The following is a 19,351-nucleotide window of genomic DNA, read 5'->3' as shown; positions in this document are numbered from 1 at the left end:
TCATAAAAAAGTCAGATCTGAAAAATAATTCTTACTGAGAAATCAGATCATATCATGAGATTAAGGCATACTCCTATTGAGAAATGAAATACTATCTCACTGAGAAATTAGCAGAGCAACTTAAACACAAAGAGACTGAAACTGTGCAGTTCTTAAATTATTTCAATTTTTAAAAGCCTCAGCAGTCATCAAACACCAGAACTCGCTAATAATCCTATCTTGTCTGAGTCCTTGAAAATATTAGATACAGTTTGCAAAAACCTTTTAGACTTGTAACCAAGCTATGCTCTTAGGGAATTTAACATCAACACCCACTGGACCTAAAAAGCAGGCTCCTGATTCAGAAAGAGTTAAGTTAGGAACTGAGGTTTAGCAGAGATAATGAGGTCTCTCTGGAGCTTCAGAATGACTCATCCATGCAATGCTGGAACTTATCTCCATCCATGGATCTGAGGTAACGCTACAGCATGTTTCAGTACCCCTGGTCCTACGTGGGGAAGAGATGGAGACACGGGCATGGCTCAGTGACCAGTCATTCAAAACTGCAAAATAGTTACCTCCTTCCCCAAAGAGTGCCTGGCGCAGGAGAAACAGTGGTGAAAGTGGTCTCAGCCTCCTCTCAAAGGTGGGTCAACAGACAGCAAAGACCGCAAGACTTCTGTTGGTGGGGTAGGGACTACAGCCATTGATCCTACAGGACCACTCCTATAGGTCCATCCTGGAGAGTAAGAGGGTTTACTGGTGCTAATGTGGGCATCCCATGCCAGCGAACAGTCCCAGAGAAGAGTCTCAAGCATAATGGCTGTACAAGGACTTTAAGAATGTCTGAGATATAGGTATCTAATGTCCACCTACTTCCCCAGCTTGGTCAGCCTGAAGGCTGTTTTAAGTGACTTAACACCTTTGAGAGGAGCACCTAACTCCCTCTGATTTCACTAGTGATAACTACCCAGGTATTTCTCCTTCAGGTGTTGAAGACTCTCAGCTCTCAGAAATCAGCACCAGCATGCAGCCAGACATCTTGGCTGAGATTTACCCCATTAATTTTAAACCCTTTAAAGTTACGTGCCTAGTCTAAACTAGCCACCAATCTCCCTTCTGAAGTCCATGTGAAGAGATAAATCTGTCCAAGGAGGAATTCACTCCATTTATCCTAGACATTTCTCTTAATTTATTTTCTAAGAAATGGCTTGCATACTGCTTTGCAGGAGTGAGGCCCTATCTGTTAGTACTGTTTCAGCTTCTGCAGATCTCAGAATATGACTACTGAAAATATAGTCAGCTACTGAATGCACAAAGATGGTTTTCAACCACAAATACAAGATTTTTTCTCAGTCAGCATATTCTCAGTGTAGTCCCACATCTGAGCATATCTTGCTTGTAAATTATCAGCACAATGAAACCATTTTAACTAATGTTTTTCTCATCGATCAAGAGTTAAATATTTTTTTCTGTGATCTGTAATATCTATCAAGCTTCCATTGTCAATGAAAAATCATTCCTTGGGAAGAAAACTAAAGCTCCTATTTTTTTAAACAATTGGCTGTCTTTCCTTTTTTCCACAGCAGACAAGAGAAGATCTAGAAAGTTCGAGATGCTCTTATCCCTGAAGTTACTAAAAAGCAAACGAACACAAGAAAAACAGCCTAAGAAAAAAAACTGAACTGAAATTGAGACACAAGGGATAATCCAAGCAGCATTTTCAATACAAAGCTTGACAACCCTATGTTGTCTTACAATACAATCTTTTCTTATATATGCAGCTGATATGCAATTCAATGTGTCATTTTTTTGGACGTGATAGCAAGAAATTCCAAGAATCGTTCAGCCAAAGGTAACTGTAAGTATAATATCATGTGTGGGTATAAAAACTGAAACCCCTTATTTTGTGAAGCACTTCACAGAAGATTCGAAAAATCCACCTTCCATTAGAGCCAAATTCCAACCTCAGATACACACTCAGGGCTCTCATTAAAGGCACTGGGAGCCAGAAGTACTTTGTCGAGGGCAGACTTCAACCGATTTTGGTATTTATCCTTACAGAGCAACTCTACTGAAACCTTGATTAGCCAAATGGAACAGAGACATGAGAGTAGTTTAGATTAACAGGGTTTGGATAAGTAGGAGAGGTTTTAGTGTTTTGTTATGCACTTTAATAGATGTGACCTTAGGCCACAAATCAGCAAGGCTCCTGGGCACATGCATAACATTAAGCATATGAGTAGCTGAGTGAAGTCAGCAGAACTATGTGTGCTCTTAAACATAGGCATATGTGTAAGTACAAGGTAAAACTTGTCCCCAGTTTTGAATAAAAGGAGGATGGTGGTAACTAAGGATTGTGTATTGCTCCATTTGATTTTTTTACCCTAAACACAAGCTTAAAGCAAGCATCCTGCGATAGAGACTGCTTATTTACAAACAGGTGACCCATTCGTGCCAGCCAAGTAAATGGAGCCAAACCAACTAGCTTTGGGTACAGGTGAGAAAAATCTTATTCTAATAGTAAAGCAACTATTTAAAATCTCTGCCAATAGAGCTTAGAAAAGAAATCCCAACAGGTCTGGAAGCGTGTGCTGAAATGCCCAGAAGAAATTCTTTCTCCTTCTCCTTAACCTCCAGACCAGAGAAGTGAATCTACACTGATTTTTATCCCAGTTTCCAAGGAAAATAAGGCTATTGGAGGACCTGTCTGTATTCCAACCTCACTCCAGTAACTTTTGCACCCAGCTGTAGAGATGGCAACAATCACTGAAATCCCAAAAGTTTCACAACAATGTCAAATGCTGTGGTGATGGGACAATAAAGTACCTAGGATAGATTTGCAATTTGTTTTAAGTTTACACAGTTTTTTTATCCTAAAAACCCCAACTTGTCTTCCACTAATAACTACCACATTATAAAACATAAAGGAACAGTTGTATCTGCTAGCAAAGTCACATGATAACCCTATGAAATCTAAAACAGGGATAATACAGAGCTGCAAGAAATTGAGCCTCCCCCCAACACTAGCCGGTAGCTTTTCCCTACCATGATTGATAATAATAATTGTTTCCTATTTGATCGCCTGGATTATTCGCACTGACTCTCTAACACGTTTCATAGGTAAGCACAGAAGCTCTGCGTGCCGCTTCACAGCAGCGTGCATAGGGATCCGCTCCTCCCCACACCGTGCCATGGGATGCAGCCACATTCCCTCCCTGTACGTAGCACTTGGAAGATCATACGTGAGCTAGGAGAGTCTCTCACACTGGCATGAGGTTGGGGTATTACAGGATGAATAATCTTGATCCAGATTTTTTTCAACTTCATTTGATTAGTAAGAGGGAAAGAGTTGAAAGCAAAAAAAGAGCTCCTTGTGGACATTTCCATTTGCTAACAAAATAGATATGTGCACAAACTAGCACATCTGAAGTTTGGAGAGACGGGGCGAGGGGGTGTTCTGTTGTATTACTTCAGTCATACCAATGCTTTATTAGTAATAGTTTTAATAAAGCCTCTGAAAAGAAGAAGAATCTAATATCAATCTATTTTGGAAGAATAAACATTTGTGCCTTATGGGACACATGCATCAAGCTTGGTTCAGCTGCATGACAGCTGCATGGTCAATCTGCCTTTTCAATCTTAACTCCCACTGTGGGGCTATTGCTGAAAAGGAACTGGGGAGAAAGGCTATTGCTTTATTAAGGGAAAGCAATACTGTATGCTTTAACAAATATGGGGAGACAACAGAAAAAAAGGGAAATTCTTTTGTTAAACACCCATGAGTTGAGCCCCTATATAAGGGCCTTTTCTTGAAGCAAAAGCATGTCAAGGGAATTGGGAGCACTGCAGTGAAAGCAAGTCAGTTGGGGGATGTAACAAATTGGTGTTGGTAACAGCAGAACCATAACAGAGGGAAGCAACACATTGCCTGTCTGTCTGGAGGCTACATCCCTCACTGCCTTCAGCAGAAACTCAATATAAAAATACACAAGAAAGCTGCTTGCCTGAGCTAAGATGAAAATTGTAAAATATCCAGTGAAAACAAAAGCTCCTGGGGCTGCAATGAAGAGAGAATGAGGAAAAAAAGCATTAATGTGGCAACAGTAGTGATGAAGAGGAGAAGCAGGCGGCGGTAAGTACAGGTAACATAAGCACCCCAAAAAAACAGTGGTACTCAAACAGTGAAGTCTTTTATTTCTGCACTGATTTCATTTCAGGCTATCCTTCTGTCACTGAACTCAAACATCTGTAAATCTGTCACAGGTCTGTATCAGGTGTAAATCAATCACAGGTCTGCAGCCCTCTGCCACTTGCTGGGGAATGAAACAACCACCTCCACATGTTTGTGACCTCTCTCCCGTCATCGCTGCTCCCCTTGGAGTATTTGCATCAGTGATTCTGCCTCAAGTTTTGGGGAGAGGGATAACAAAAGCAGCAAGAATCAAGTGTCTGAAGTCCTCCCAGGGTGCTACAAAATCAGCACACTGGGGGAAAAGGAGTGGGAGGAGGGAAGCATGAAAACAACACTGACACAAGAGCCATTTGTGTGAAAGGCTGGAAAAGCAGCTCAATACTATTGTCAAAGACATTTTTTTGATTATATGCATACAATGGGTTTCATTTTCTTCATCTTGCATATCAGACAGCGCTTTGTGATGGAGAGCATCGGCTGAGAAAGGCCAGCTGGGTTTCTAGATAGGGATCTTGCGCAGTAGTATTTGCAAATTTCATGGGGAATCTGATTGTTTCATCTGACCTTCTTTTGCTGCTGATAGCACTTCACAGAAGAGTCACATATAAATGTAAGAAATCAGCTCCATAGACTGCTAACCAAATAGCTCCTGACTTAGATTTTGGTACAGCCTCACAGAAAATTAGTCAGTTATTCGTCCATATAATTCTGTGACACAAACCAAAGGCAAAAGCCTGTTAGCTCAAGCATTTATTTCTTAGGTAGGAAAAAATACAGCAGATATATAGATATAGATAGACAGGCAGACAGATAGATACAAATATAGATATAATTTAAATAGCATTTAAGAAACTGTAGGGCTGATAGAATAGTATGTTAGAAAAAAGTCTACCCTGGCAGAAAGGTCAGTGAATTTTTATGATATTTGCACAACATGCAAGTTCTTAGACCTTCAGTCTACATCTGTAACATTTTATACATTAAATGTACCCTGGACTGTTTTCTAGCTCAGGGGCCAACTGGCGTGGGCCATTCCACATCCATCTTCTCCAGATCTCCTGCCCTCCAAATCAGGATGGCTACAACCAGACTGTCTGCTGGGAATAACCCTGTCCTAATTCCTGAAATGCCTGAGAATCGCTCAGGATGGTGCTAGTCAGCATGGGCTGAAAGCGTGTCACAGATTACTCTGAGTAACACTATAGATGATAAAGTTCCTGTGTGCAGGGAAAGTTCCTGGCATGGTTTGATTTACTAGTATAGACATACCCAGAGAAAGCCCAAATTCAGGACCTTTCGTAACTTTACTGGATACAGCAGTTTCTAAGAAATTAAACATGATAAGGGTCCTGAATCTCACACTGAAAAGTGTGCAGTTTCCCCGGGGCTTTTATGATCTTCAGGAGGAAAACTACTTGCACTTTAATGAAGAACCCTCTGCAAGCTTTTCTGAGGCCCTCAGGATAAAAGCATATCAATATTTTACATAGCACCATGCTTCACAAATGCAGTGCTGCACACTGTTGACCTGTGGTAGTGTAATATGTGTAGTTATATCATAATTCTTAGATTGGCCATCTATTGCCAACACAAATGTACATCTAAGCTCTTCAGTTTTCCCTCAAGGAAATGCCATCAATTTCGTTTTATGGGAGAAGAAACTAAAGAACACACTAAGCTTTGTGTGCAGGAATTCAGGGGCCTTGCCTCCATGTCACAAGTGATCTGGGAACCCTCAAACCCCAGTTCCAGCTGAGTCTTCAATATAACCCTGTTACCCTCAAAAAGTGTCATCCACATCACCTGCCTAGAGGATGTCAAATTTGGAAGCATAAAAGCAGAGTCTCAAGTCAGAGCCTTAGCTATAGGACAAGCTTCCTGCTATCTTCCTCTCTCAGAGAGATTTTAGAAGGAAACAGGTGTCACAAGCAGTTTGCAAACAAATGCTAAAACACTGTCATTTCTAGTGCTTTGTAGAACTGGAGCAACAGCCCAGAACTGGCTCCAGTCTCTGCCAACTTCTGTGAAAGAAATGGCACTGTAGAAATAGGGTCCTTCACGCCGAGTGTGAAAGTCAGACTCCTTTATGTAGGATCTTTTCCAAGCGAAGCCCCATCCTGCCACCTCTCATCCATCTCACCCAAGAACACACAAGTACTATTTGTTATCCTCCTTTTCAGTCTGCACAGCTATGTTTTTTCTGGCTTGTATCCACAAAGGGAAAATATAACAAAGGAGAAGTCAAGGATGGATTACAGCTCTGAAAGAGACTTAACGACAAACACATTGGCATTTTCTCTTTTATTTTTACATTTCATTTTACCAGTTTCATTACAGCATTCTACTAGGTGACATGCTGGACTTTGGTACAAAGAGCAAAACCTATGATGTACTCCTGCAGTACTGTATTGCTCCAATACGTCTCAGTGATTTCCTCTCCCCACTCCCCCTTGTCGTTCCTAGCTGATCTTAAAAAAAAGTGTCCAAACTTTACAAAAGAGTTTGTGCTAATTGTTAAAAGCTCTTTTTAAAATCAATTTTCTCCTCTTGTCTCCCACACCAAATGCACTTGGAGGTGTGACTATACTAGTGGGTCACATTAGTTTACAGGGAAGGTAAAGAAATGAGATGTGGCTGAGTTTTTGGGAAAGGTTAGTACATCCTGCCCAGCAGGGTGGTTTTTGTCATGGAAACTAGGATTATAGACTATTCTCCTGCTTCATCTTGCATCATTTGAACATTAAAGTGAGATATCTAAATTGGAGTCTATTTTTCATCTATAACCAACAGATGCAGACACGCTCGTTGCCTGTATAGGGAGCTGAGGAGTATGAACCCCTAGGCATGTTGGTCTGGTGCCTAAATTTAGATGGAGTGAATCCAAGCTGAAGGTCTTCATTTTGCAGATTGTATTATTTTAATATGATTAAAGCATCTAAGGCACAGGATATGTATTTTTTCCTGACAATGGGAATAAAAGAATGGAAAGACAATGGGATCTTTTGAGATATAAATAGGGAGACATGGAAGAAAAGCTCATAAAGTCCTGGTGAGACCATCCCAAGAGGTAGAAAATAAATTTTAAAAAATAAAATATGGGGAAAAAAGCTATAAGAACATTTAGGGGTCTGGAAAGTCCATCTCTATTAAAAGATATGAAAACTCAAGAATGGGCTATGCTACTCATTTACAATGAGATATGTTACTCGTAATCTTTCAGTAGATAGATTTCTACCATTGTCATCAACACAAATGGAGTTTCTGGGTTTTAAACAACACAGCCGGTTGTAACTAGATATATGCAGACTATAAAGGAGGGGCCAATATGCAATGGGATGCCTTTCACTGTCCTTAACAGAGAAAACCATGCCCTCACCATGACACATCTGGGCTGGACATCTTCCTCAGACAGATTCTCCAGTTCAGCTGGAGATTCCTGCACTTGGTGATGGGACCACCCTGTGGGGGTTTTATGGCCTAATTTATTCCGGTCAGACAAAAGGTTCCTCCTGGCTGGAATTTATGTAAATCTCTGTAAATCCATTTCCCGTGTCCCAAGCCTTTCTTTCTCCCACTGTTATCAAGAGAAAAGAAATGTGGAAGAAGCAATGATGCAATACAGATGAAGCCACACAGAGATATAAATGAAAACACTAAACGCAAAGAATTTTCTTTTCTCCCAAATTTCATGAGGCATGCCTGCATCCTCCCATCTTTTTTATAAACCACAGTGAATTGATTAACAGCGTGGTTTTGCTCCTTAAGACAGAGCTATAATACAATGACACCATTCATAGTAAACCAATTGAGGATCAACTAATTAAAACTACAGAGTAGCATAGTAAGGGAGGTTAAGTAGCGGCTTAGCATCTCTTCCACAGGAAACAAAAATTGCACAGGGGACATTCCTGAAGATACCAGCCAAAGCATGAGTTAAGAAAGGTGAGTTGTGCATGTATGAAACCAGGTTAGGACAACTGTTCTCACTACCAGATATTGCAGTAGACAATCTCATCTTTCCCACACACATACACACTCTCTTTCCCACAATGCCCCCACACCTGTATCATTTCTTCTTCTTGATAAGTATTATAGGAGGAGTATTCCTTCAAATTGTCACTGAAGTGAATGATTCCTTTAGAACCCCTTGGAAAACACCGACCAACAATTAAGCTCTAGCTGAAGCTGACAGATGTGCTTGCATGAAATTTTTAGTGATACACACAGCAAGGAGCTGAGGAGTGACCACAAGCTATGGCAACCCTAGTTTGGAACTTATTCTCCTCTTGACCTGGAGCAAACTTTGGAGCACACCACAAAGCACTTTCATCTTGTTATTACTCACTGGCTGTTGAAGTGTCTTGCTTCACTTCACTTATCTGTATACTGATTTGTTGGAGTTTGTTTATATCCAGACCACCTGGTTCATAGGGATGAACAATCCTTTTATTCAGTGCATAAATCTAATGAAGCAATTTTAGCTTTATATTTAGCTTAAGTTTGTGGATTCTTTAGAATCAGTAGTGAGAGTGGAATGAGAAAAAATGAGCTCTATTTCTCTTTTTATTCCAGGAAACCTATCGAAGCAACAAAATGACTGTTCCAAAGGAATTTTCCACATGTATATATATAATTTTAATTTACTAATTCAAATAAAGGGTAATTTAAACCCTGTTCTTCTGGCTTTGCAATTAGCTCTATGAAAAAGAAAATTAGAAAAATGATAAATTTCAATGCAAGTGCTGAAAAAAACAGGCCAAGTGAGATTAAAAACACTTTTAGTCTCTCCATCATTGGACATCCTTCTCTTCTGAAGGATTCTTTTTGTAACTGTGATCAGGCTATGTCCTTGAAATTCTCTTCCCAATTAAAGAATCCACAATGGTGAAAAACTGTGCTATGAGAAAAGGTTCTTTTATTAGAATAACTCATCAGTTCAGTATGGTGGAATTTTCATTTCATAACATCACGTAACTCTTAAAGGCTTTGGTACTTAATGCAAGGCGGTTGTGCCAATGTGTTCCTGGAAATTACAAAGATCAATGAGAGAGATTTCAGCACCAGAGTTGAAGCTGGTTAAAGCTATAATAAAAGTAGAACAATCAAACCACTAAGTGAATGGATTATGTTATATTTCTTAGTCAATTTTGTACCTCCCTAAAAGTTGTATCAAGGCAAAGATGAATTATGAAGAAAAGAATATGTGAAGGCATGGAACAGAAGCTGAAGGACAGAATGAAATGCATGTGGATGTATCTGAAACAGGTTATTACAGACAAAACTCATCTCTTTGATTATCAAATAAATCATTTATGGCTAAGGGAAATCTTGTGAGCTAATTTATTTGGATTTCACAAAAAAATAGAGCCACACTGGGGATGACTTGTTACAACAGAGATAATAGAGACTGCAGTAATTTTTAGGTGGGTACTTGTTTAGCTGAAGAGAAGATTATAACTGGGGAGGGAAAAACAAAAAAAACAAAAAAACAAAAAAAAAAAAAAAAAAAGAGAGAGCTGTCAGTCTTATTCTTCCACTGAGCATCCTCAAGAATAAGTCTTGAGACCTACTTTACTTCCAGTAGTCATTAACTACCTGAAAGCTGTCTTAGAGTTGCAGGTGATAAAGCTGGGGATTTCACCAATGCATATTTTCCTACCAAGTGATTCTGAGGAGTTGCAGAAAAAGGATGAAAGTTAGCAGTAGTAAGTTTAAGTCACCCTTGGGCAAGGGTGTTGCTCTTGGGGTGCTCAGGTTAACTGTGTAAGCTGGGATCCTGAATCAGCCTGGGAGGCTACAGCTTCTCTTCATTCACTTTATAAAAAACTTGTAGACCCTAGATTACAGTTTCTAGTCCCTACATAGAGTCATCAGTATGTCTATTGCTATTAGAGTTGGGTGACAAAATCACTTGCTTGAAGCTGTAGACCAGTTGGTTGGAAATGATTAAGATGGAAAAGATCTGGATGAATTGTTAAATGGCAATGTTTAAGATCTAGGATGTAGAAGGAGAAGTATTTCATGCAAGGATAGGGAAACATAAACACCATTGTCAAAAGCAGCATCAGGACAACATTTACTGTACTGTCTACAGTTCCACTGACCCAAAAACATAGTTTTAGTTCTTGACAGGTGACTTGTGACTGGAGAAGAGAGGAAAGGGGAGTCATTAGGACATTAAGAGGAAACGATGAACTTGTCTTACGAGAGGAAATTAAAAGACTTTGTTTAGTCTAGCAAATAAAGTCTGAGAGTGGCCTGGTCCATAAATATATCAAAAGAGTAAACACAGAGAGGAATAAGTACTATTTAACCTGAAAGCACAAGAAATAATTAACATCAAATACATTCCATTTGGCAAGTAGAAGAAAGTTTGTAACTGGACTGGGGTTCTGCAACAGTCTTCCAGTAGCAAGAAACCTAGGTAATTTCAGGATGAAGCTTGATCCACTTAAGAAAGGTTGGCTAAACTATTAGGGGACAAGGCATCAGGAGCCAGGAGTTTCTTCCAGGCCTATTTCTTTATTTCCCTTCTACCTAAATCAGAAGCAGTTTCTCTAGAATTTTTGAAGCATGATGGCAAACTAATGGATAAAGAAGAAACAGCTGATACTATTTAATTGGATGTTCAAATAATAATGAGTGACCCTTACAGAAGACTATCATGTAAGCTTCATACTTACAGTGAAAGATTAATCGTAGGTTATTCTAAAATTCTGGTTTTCAGAATATAATTCCCCATTTGTATTCTTTCTCTTTTAAATCTGAAGTATCTGGCACAGGACATGTTGAGAAAGAGGATACCAGACTAGATAGGCCACTACTTTCATAGCACTTTGCCTTTATGGCAAGTCCTACATTCTTAAACATCCAAAGGTTATACAGCTGAAATGTATTATCTTAGTCTTGGATTCTTTGCTCTTTCTGTTGTGATTTTCTCTGACATAAACCATAGCAAAAGAGCCTACATGATTTCAACACTAGGAGATTGCAAAGTAAACCATTTTTACATACCATGTCTGGTAACACTTTAAAATAATAGCCCAGTTAATTAATGATGAACTACAGTGAATATTCTTATACAACTACATATGACATTCCTATTAGTGCCAAATGAGTTCATCATGATTAATGTTATTACAGTACATACCAGTGAAATTCATAAAGGCCATTATGCTGAATGGTTACCCAGCACCAAAAAGCGCTCCCCTCCAGCCAGCAGCCCACACTCAATAAGGAAGATGAACAAAGTTCTATTCTAAGATTTGTGGAGTGCATTATTATAAGCTCGGTATGAGATACAGGCCTTTAAAGGAGATCTTCAGAGGAACCTTCAGTTTTAGGAATTCATTTACAGCCAGGCATGGTGGCTAATGGGCTTAAAACTCAGGCAACTGAAGTTAGGTACTGCAGGGCTTGACTTTTTACCAATGCAGGTAAAGCCTATGGAGCTGCGCATGCTCATCCTCTTTAGACAAGTTTTTTTATCATGATATAGAAGATTAAGCATGCCTGACTGAGACCAGAGATCATCACAGGGGCTGTGTGAAGAAGGGTGCTGAGTCCCACTGCCCTCTCTTTCCATCAGTCGCATGGCAAGGACAGGCAACGTTGCCTCCCTAGGACTTGTAAGGACAGTCCTCCAATGCCCAGATTTCACAACGCAAGCCGAGCCACAGAGGCAGTATCTACATCAATAAACTCAACAGGGCCAGTGCATGGGCCAGAGGACTGGCAGACATTCCTTCATACTGCTAACCACTGGCAGCACTCCCTGGCAGATTTTCCGCCTGTGCCAGCTAAGATTCTCCCAGGCACCACACCAGCGTGGTTCAGGGATTAACATAGCTAAGAACCATCCCTCACAGGCAGTTTGGACGTAGCCGCTCTGCTTTGGGGGAAAGTCAGCAAGTTTAAGTGTATGCACACAAGCTGTATGACACCAGCTGAACTTAGTGCCAGAGAATGTGCCACAATTCATTTCTCCACCTCCTGTAGATATAGCCAGAAATGCTGTGCCTCCCAAGACCCATACCAATCCTGACTCACCACAGCTGCAGAGGGTACTTTTGGCCTTCCCGCACTCCCAGCTCATGGTAGAAGTTGAAAGACAACCTCTTCTGGGAGGGGAAATATGGAGAGTACCAATGCTGCTACAGAGTAGCAGGAGACAACTAAAGGATGAGCTAAAGCTGCAGGAAACTGGAAATGGTTGGCAAGAAAAAGTGCAAAGTTGCAATATTAGCACCTGAAGGGTATATTCTTCCAGCTTACATAGAAGATTGTCTGTTTAGCTACAAGTCCTAAGCTGTAGCTTTCAGGAGTTTCAGCCATCAGGATAGCTAAGATACGCTCTGTTGGGCTCTGCAGTCACTGATAGAAGAAGACCGATGTAGGCCAGCTTCTGACATTAAAACTGAATCCGTCATGTTTAAATGACTCTAAAGATCAATGGTTAAGTTCTTTTGAAACCCAAAAGGAAGGGCTAATTTTCCATCTCAGCATTTCTGAGGCTCAGGAAATTGATTTTTCAACTGTACTGAAGCCATTATTAAAAGCATTCTGTTAAAAGAGTGAAAATTAAGATGGAGGAGCTTGGAAATAAGGATATTTACTTTAGAAATAGCTAGAATTTCAGAGAAAACTGATATTAAATCCTGGATATTTTAACTGGAAATGTTGCCAGTGATAGTAATTGTCCCCATTATTTATACTGAAATGTAATTAAGATAATTATGAGGGGAGTTTTCTCACTAAAATAAGCAGAATAAAAAAGAAAACCTATTAGGAGTATCTTGCCGAGTAAAGAGTAGATAGTCCCAAAATTTTTAAGTGCAGAAGCAAAATGAAACCTTTAAAAACAAATCCATTTTCTACTAAATGATAAGCATTCTTGTAAATTGTTGCCCATTACTGCTTATAACTTTCTTACCTTGTTTTGCATTCTGAAACACCTGCCGTTCAAACCCTAAAGTCACTTGTCCTATCTCATTTTTTCTGTTTTACCACAACTTCTGGTCTTCTACAGAATACCCTACACTATCAAATGTTTGAGCATCAGTTTAGCTTTAAGCTTGTGAGTAGTTCCAGTGACATCTGTAGCTCTAATCATGCTGATTATGAACACATGCTTAAACACATGAGTTTTGGTAAAGTTTCTCTTCAGTCGTCTTCTCTGCAGTTCCTCTCTTTTCAGGCTGAATCAAGCCTTCAGTTTGTCCATACCCTGCAAAATTTCCTTGCAGGCCTAGCTACAATATTAAGGGTTAAACTCATAAGAAATAATTTACTTGTTACTTTTCAGTAACTTTCACACTTTTCAGCTAACCCAGCAGGAACTGTCAAGAAAGACTCTTTAAATTCTCAAAACCTCAAAACCAGTATTCCTTATATCATACACCACATATCACCAGTTTCAGGACCTCCTACATCAAGGCTTATTGAAAACACCCAGTGTCCTCTTTAACATCCTGTTAATCTCCAATAATGCAGCACCATAAAATGTGGTGCCTCAGGTCAGGAAAACCAACATAACTTCGTGCTTTATATGTCAAAACCAACCAGCAACTTGCAGCCAGAAGTGAATCCACAAGCCATACAGCTGGCCATATATATTCCCAGAGAGGCATTTTGGAGTACAGATGTGAACACAAAACCTTGACACACTCGATGCTGCTGGAGGAGGTAGCTGTGCAAGGAAAAGGGTGACAGCAGGGGAACCTGATCTAAATTCTCATCTTGACTCAGTCACTGACTCATTCTAGCCCATACATGGCTCAGTTTTCTCAAGGGCAAAGCATGGGAGATACTTTTCCATTTAAGTGCTATGATTACATGGGTGATCAGGCAAATGTATTGTTTTTAGGGTATACAGCAATGGTGGAGTCGCAGAATTTTCCAAACTAAAAGAATAATAAAAACCAAGCACACTCAAAGGAGGGGCACGCATTGTCAGAGTCAGCTCTGGATTAGACTCTGAATAGTCCTGTGGTTGGTGACACTGCCTATTAAGAAACTTGCCCCGGATTTCCCATTTTAAGTCCCTGTTCAGTGGCCCTCCACCACAGTTTAACAGTTTTGATTGCTCGTTGTGTGTAATAGGTGTCCATCACAAACTTCCTTTAATTTTCAGCTAACATGGTTAGCAAATCTGGAAAATGAATATGGGGGAAAAGTATTTGGCAACTCTGTTTCAATAAAGCAATCCTTTCTTTTTTCATTTAAGAAACATGAAATCTGGCTTTGTAGATTAGGTGTGTGATTTTGCCCTCTCGAAGAAACAGAAATGGTCAAAAAATAAGATTCAGAAAACAGCCTGCATTTGCAGTATACTTAGCAAAAATCAGCCTCACTTTTAATATAACCATCTTGGAAGTCTCCATCTTCCATTACCATCTTAGTCTTCTCATAGCTCCTGGATACAAGAAGTAGGGTCAGGAGGACCTTTGTTCTCACCAGCATGACCATTCTTAGATTTTTTATTTTATGTGTCCTGCAGAACATTTTAACCCTATGTCTGTTATAGGAGGTAAGTCATATTCCAAGCTTTACCTAGGCAGTTGCTGTTAGTAAAGCCTTCATTGTATGAGTGACCAAATGATTTTCATAACTGCTGAGGACTCACAACTGTCAATAAAGACAACCAGACCTGTATTTTGAACACATACTGTCATATACAAGGCTGAATTTTGCAATAAATCAGGCTCAGGGTATCTCAAATTTTGCCATATAATGTTTTACCTCAGTGCCTCAAAGCTTTTGTGATAGTGCTGCCCTGTACCTGAAAGGGGTATGGGGAAGATGATTAATTATCCTCAAGTTCAGACATATGAAGCCCCAGATTTTAAAGTCATGGACAGGACAGAAAATACCATGAGAAAATTAATAATTCTGACTTCATGGTTTGAATATATATTTAGCCATATGATAAGCAGTAAGTCTTCCCTAAGTCAGTAACATCCATTCCTTCCCCTAAAAGTGGCAAAGGTCCCACTGAAACAAAACATATTGGACCATGCAATTAGTGACTGTATCGTATGCACATGAGATTTTAATTCACAATGCATGGATGAGCAATTTCCGAACACTTGAGTGTTTGACATTACAACCTGAATAATATCTTTTTAATATAACTTTGGGCAGTTAATTTGCATTTAAAGACTCTGGAGCATTTGGGAAAACGATGGATTGACACATTGGTCAGGCTTTTCCTTTCATGAGTGGAATTTTATTTTCTAGTACATACAGATTTAGTACCATGCTAGCATTTATTCTCCATTTTTCCATACTTATACCTTCATGTCAAGCCACTTTTAAATTTATTTCCAAAGGAAAGCAGCCCAAAGTTCAACCAGAGCAAACTTTATAAGAAAATTGTGGAAAGCAGAAATTAATTCTGACACATCTGATCAGCAATTTGTGGCATCATTCATCTCAAACTCCCCAGACAACTGAAACCAACAAAAGATGATAATCATTTTTAAGTACAATCTTCAACTGGAAATAATTTTCTATCTTCCCCAGCTCCTCTACTCCCTACCCCCACCCCTAAAATATAAAGCATTTTAGACAGTAACATCTTTAATCTTTTCTTTTGTCTCCCAAGCACATAACATAGATGGGCTGTGATAGGAAAACCTGGCCACAGTCCACTTCTCTCCTAAAGAATGAGAAACAAAAAACGATTGAAACTAACCCAACCTGCTCAATGTGCTAGTTTCAAAAGAAAAGAATACAAAATATTAACCTTTCTATTTTTTGGCCAGTTTTGTTTGTGTGTTATTTTTACTTTTGCTATCCACGTTATAATAATTTAGGGCCCTGAAACAGATCAGAACAGCTTCAGGCTAGTCACCGTGGGAGAGAGGCTGCCCTCCCCTCACAGAAATGTGATATACTATAGTCCAGCCAAAGGCATCTTGTAATCACATTCACATTATGGAAATGGAGGGGGGTGCAGGTGAGAGCAGTGGAGGAGGAGGAGAGGGTAAGGAGAGGTAATGCAGGGTAAAGGTACCTATTTCTTTCCCTTGAGGTTAAATGGACCAGGGGTGACAAACTGGACATAGCTATATACTGCTGAAGTCTGAAATCAAGTGGGATTCACAGTGTCTTGTCAATATTTTGTAAAGAAGGATTTGTGATGAAATTATGACTTAAAACAAGTAAATCAACTGCTTGGCAACAATGACTAAAATTGCAGAAAGGGCGCCGTCCCTGATGAATATAACAAAGTACATCGGTTTTATCTACATTTATATTTATCTGCACTCTAATAAAGGGCTCTTTTTATACTGAGCTATTCCCTTCCTCTTGATAGATAGCACAGCGATTAACATTCCTTGGCAGGTCTTAGAGAAGTTCTGGTGTCAATAAAGTCTTGCTAAATTGAGTTGAGTTCAGATGATAAATGTCTCATTCTTTTGTATCCCAGGTCCGTTATCAATCAGGCAGAACTAGAGTTGGCAAACAACTTACCTCAGGTTAAAACACCAACTTCTCCAGCTCCCTTCACCTCAGAACAGAGTGCATGGTAATGTGAGTGAACTTACCCAAAAACACTAGGGTACCTGGTTACTACACGCAACCTCCAAGTTTTGATGTGGCTTACGTAGCATAGGCCACTTGTACAAACAAGCAAGTAAGATTTAAAACATATTCTATTTTGAATACCACAGTTTCCTTAAGGGCAGTTTAATGTAGCATATTTTTCAGATTTCCTGTGTGTTGCATGCCACTGTGATGTAATCTAGCAAGATGCTCCAAACTGTGATAGACATTTTCAAATGTGAAAAATATGTTTCCAAAAAACAAGGTTACTATCACATCAGACTTCAACAACCAGGAAAAGCTGGACTGACAGGTTTGAACTACATTTTATGCCATCTCAACCTCTAAGGGCATGTAACTCTCGTAATGTGTGCAATATAAGAGCTTAAATGTACTCCAACAGAGACAAATGAACATTCTGAAGAGATCATACTCTCTATTTTTAAGAACAGTGGTCACTACCTGAATGAACACTTTCCAAAAGACCATGTATCAATAGGAATACATTTAAAATTTAAGCAATACTCCATTCAGCCTTAGCAAGACTTTAGTTAGTGCACTAGTTTGGAGCACTCTGAGGAAAGTCAAGCCAATTGAAAAGAAGGGGACTGAGTAGAAGTTGAGGAGCCATCAACTACAAGGGAAGATTGCCAGAACTATCATTGTTTAGTATAGGGAAGTTTGAAGAAATGACCAACTTAAGATATTAGAAAGCCTGAGGCAAAGACAACAGTAATAGTCTGCTCTCCTTGTCTTCAAGAATGAAAAGTTATGGACTTTAACTGCAGTGAGGAAGACTCGTATCAGATATTATGGAAAGCTCCCTAATGGTAAGGATAATGAAGCACTGGAATAGATTTTCTAGGGAAGCTATAGGATCTCTGGAGGCTTTTAAGAGCAGGTTAGGTAAGCATATGACAGGAATGACATAAGCTTAGTTGATGACAAGATGACCCCTGGAGGTCTGTCCTGCATAGCTTTATTTTCTATGAATCTGTATTTTGAGACCTGCAACAGAAGGCATCCAAAGTACCAGGTTTCAAATAACATTTCTCTTTATGCAAAACCTGGACTTGGGTCTTTGGGTTAGCCATAACATCTTCATTTCAGTTTTGATTACCTCTTTGGGTTGCATGGCTAGTTGAAGGGGCAACTTGACTACGATACATAAAAATGTATGTGGTGAAGAAAAACAGCATGTTTTAAAGGACTACTTTGACATAATAATCTCATAGGAAGAGTCAACAGTTGGATGCAAGAGGCAGATGTTTTCAAAGTAGAAGAAAAGTGCATCTTACTAAAAGTATGAGTCAATGATCATTGAAATTATCTACCAAGGAAAATCATGGATTACTCCCACTTGAAGACGTTGACTCAAAACTGAGTATGTTTCTAGAAGCTAAATTTTAGTCACATAAATTATTGGATTCAATATAGAAATAAGTTAAATTACTATGGCTGTGTTGTACAAAAGATCAGCTTTTTGTCATGTAAATAATTCTTTTCATCTTTCTCTCCTAGTACTCTGTTCTTTGAAATTATTCATATTCTATAATCGTCATCTCTCTCTTGCATAATAGAACAATGTTTTTCTGATCTACAATTTTTTTTCAAAACAATTATCTTTCCCATCTAAGATATTCAAAATGCTCATGAGTAAAATTATGAGAACACTAAGATTTTCATAATTCTTTGGACTTTTGGATTCTTAGATGGGAAGAATATACCATTTTCTGTTTTTATAACTGCCTATTACTAGAATTAGCTTACATTTCAGAACAATGAGCCATTTTAAAATATAAAAATGGCCTTTAAGGTTTCAAAAATGTTAATGTGAATTATATCAACATCTTCAAAATACCTTTCTGAAGATTCTGCCAAATAAAAAAATCAGTCAAGTGAAAGAAAAATTAACAGAACTTTGATTCCACAAAGCAGCTTTTTCCAATAAAATATCTATTGTTAAATGTTCCCATCCCACTTGAACTTTTTTTTTTTTTTAATACAATAAACTGCTCTTTTACTTTAATTCTGTCACCAAAAGTCTTTTTCCAGCATTCTTATGGCTTGGATTTGGGGGTTTGGGTTTGGGGGTTTTGAGGGGGTTTTGTTTTTTGTTTTTTTCAAAATCTCCAGCTCATTATCTTTCTTTTCAGAAACAATACGCTGGTACTGAGCAGAACAGAACAAAGAGAAAAAAATATCTTCCTGTCTCTGGGTCAGTTAAACAAATTATTTTTTATTGGACCCAATGATCTGGCTGGCCCTGTGTAATCATCATAAGAAATCTCTTTGAGAGTATTTGTGTCTTTCACAAATGTTGGCAGTGATAGATCCACACTTATTTCCACAGCATTGAGGGAAATTTTACATGGCTGCAGAGGCAGAAGCCACCATTCTGGAGCTCTACTGAAAGCATTTCTATTTAATGAAGGTACCCACTGACAAGTCTTTTAAGATTTTGTCAGGTGGACTTTAATGGACTCAAAGTTCACTTTGCTGATATCATGTAGTGCTGACCCTTTGATCAAAATAACAGTTGGTACAGGTTAAAACACTCTGTAACACACACTCTGTCTGTGCTGTTACCAAAATCAATGTAATTTGTCATTTCGAAAAGTAAAACCC

Source organism: Haliaeetus albicilla, chromosome 18 (genome assembly GCF_947461875.1).
Source record: "Haliaeetus albicilla chromosome 18, bHalAlb1.1, whole genome shotgun sequence".
In the NCBI taxonomy this organism is placed as follows: Eukaryota; Metazoa; Chordata; class Aves; order Accipitriformes; family Accipitridae; genus Haliaeetus; species Haliaeetus albicilla.
Note: the sequence above shows the minus strand (reverse complement) of the source record.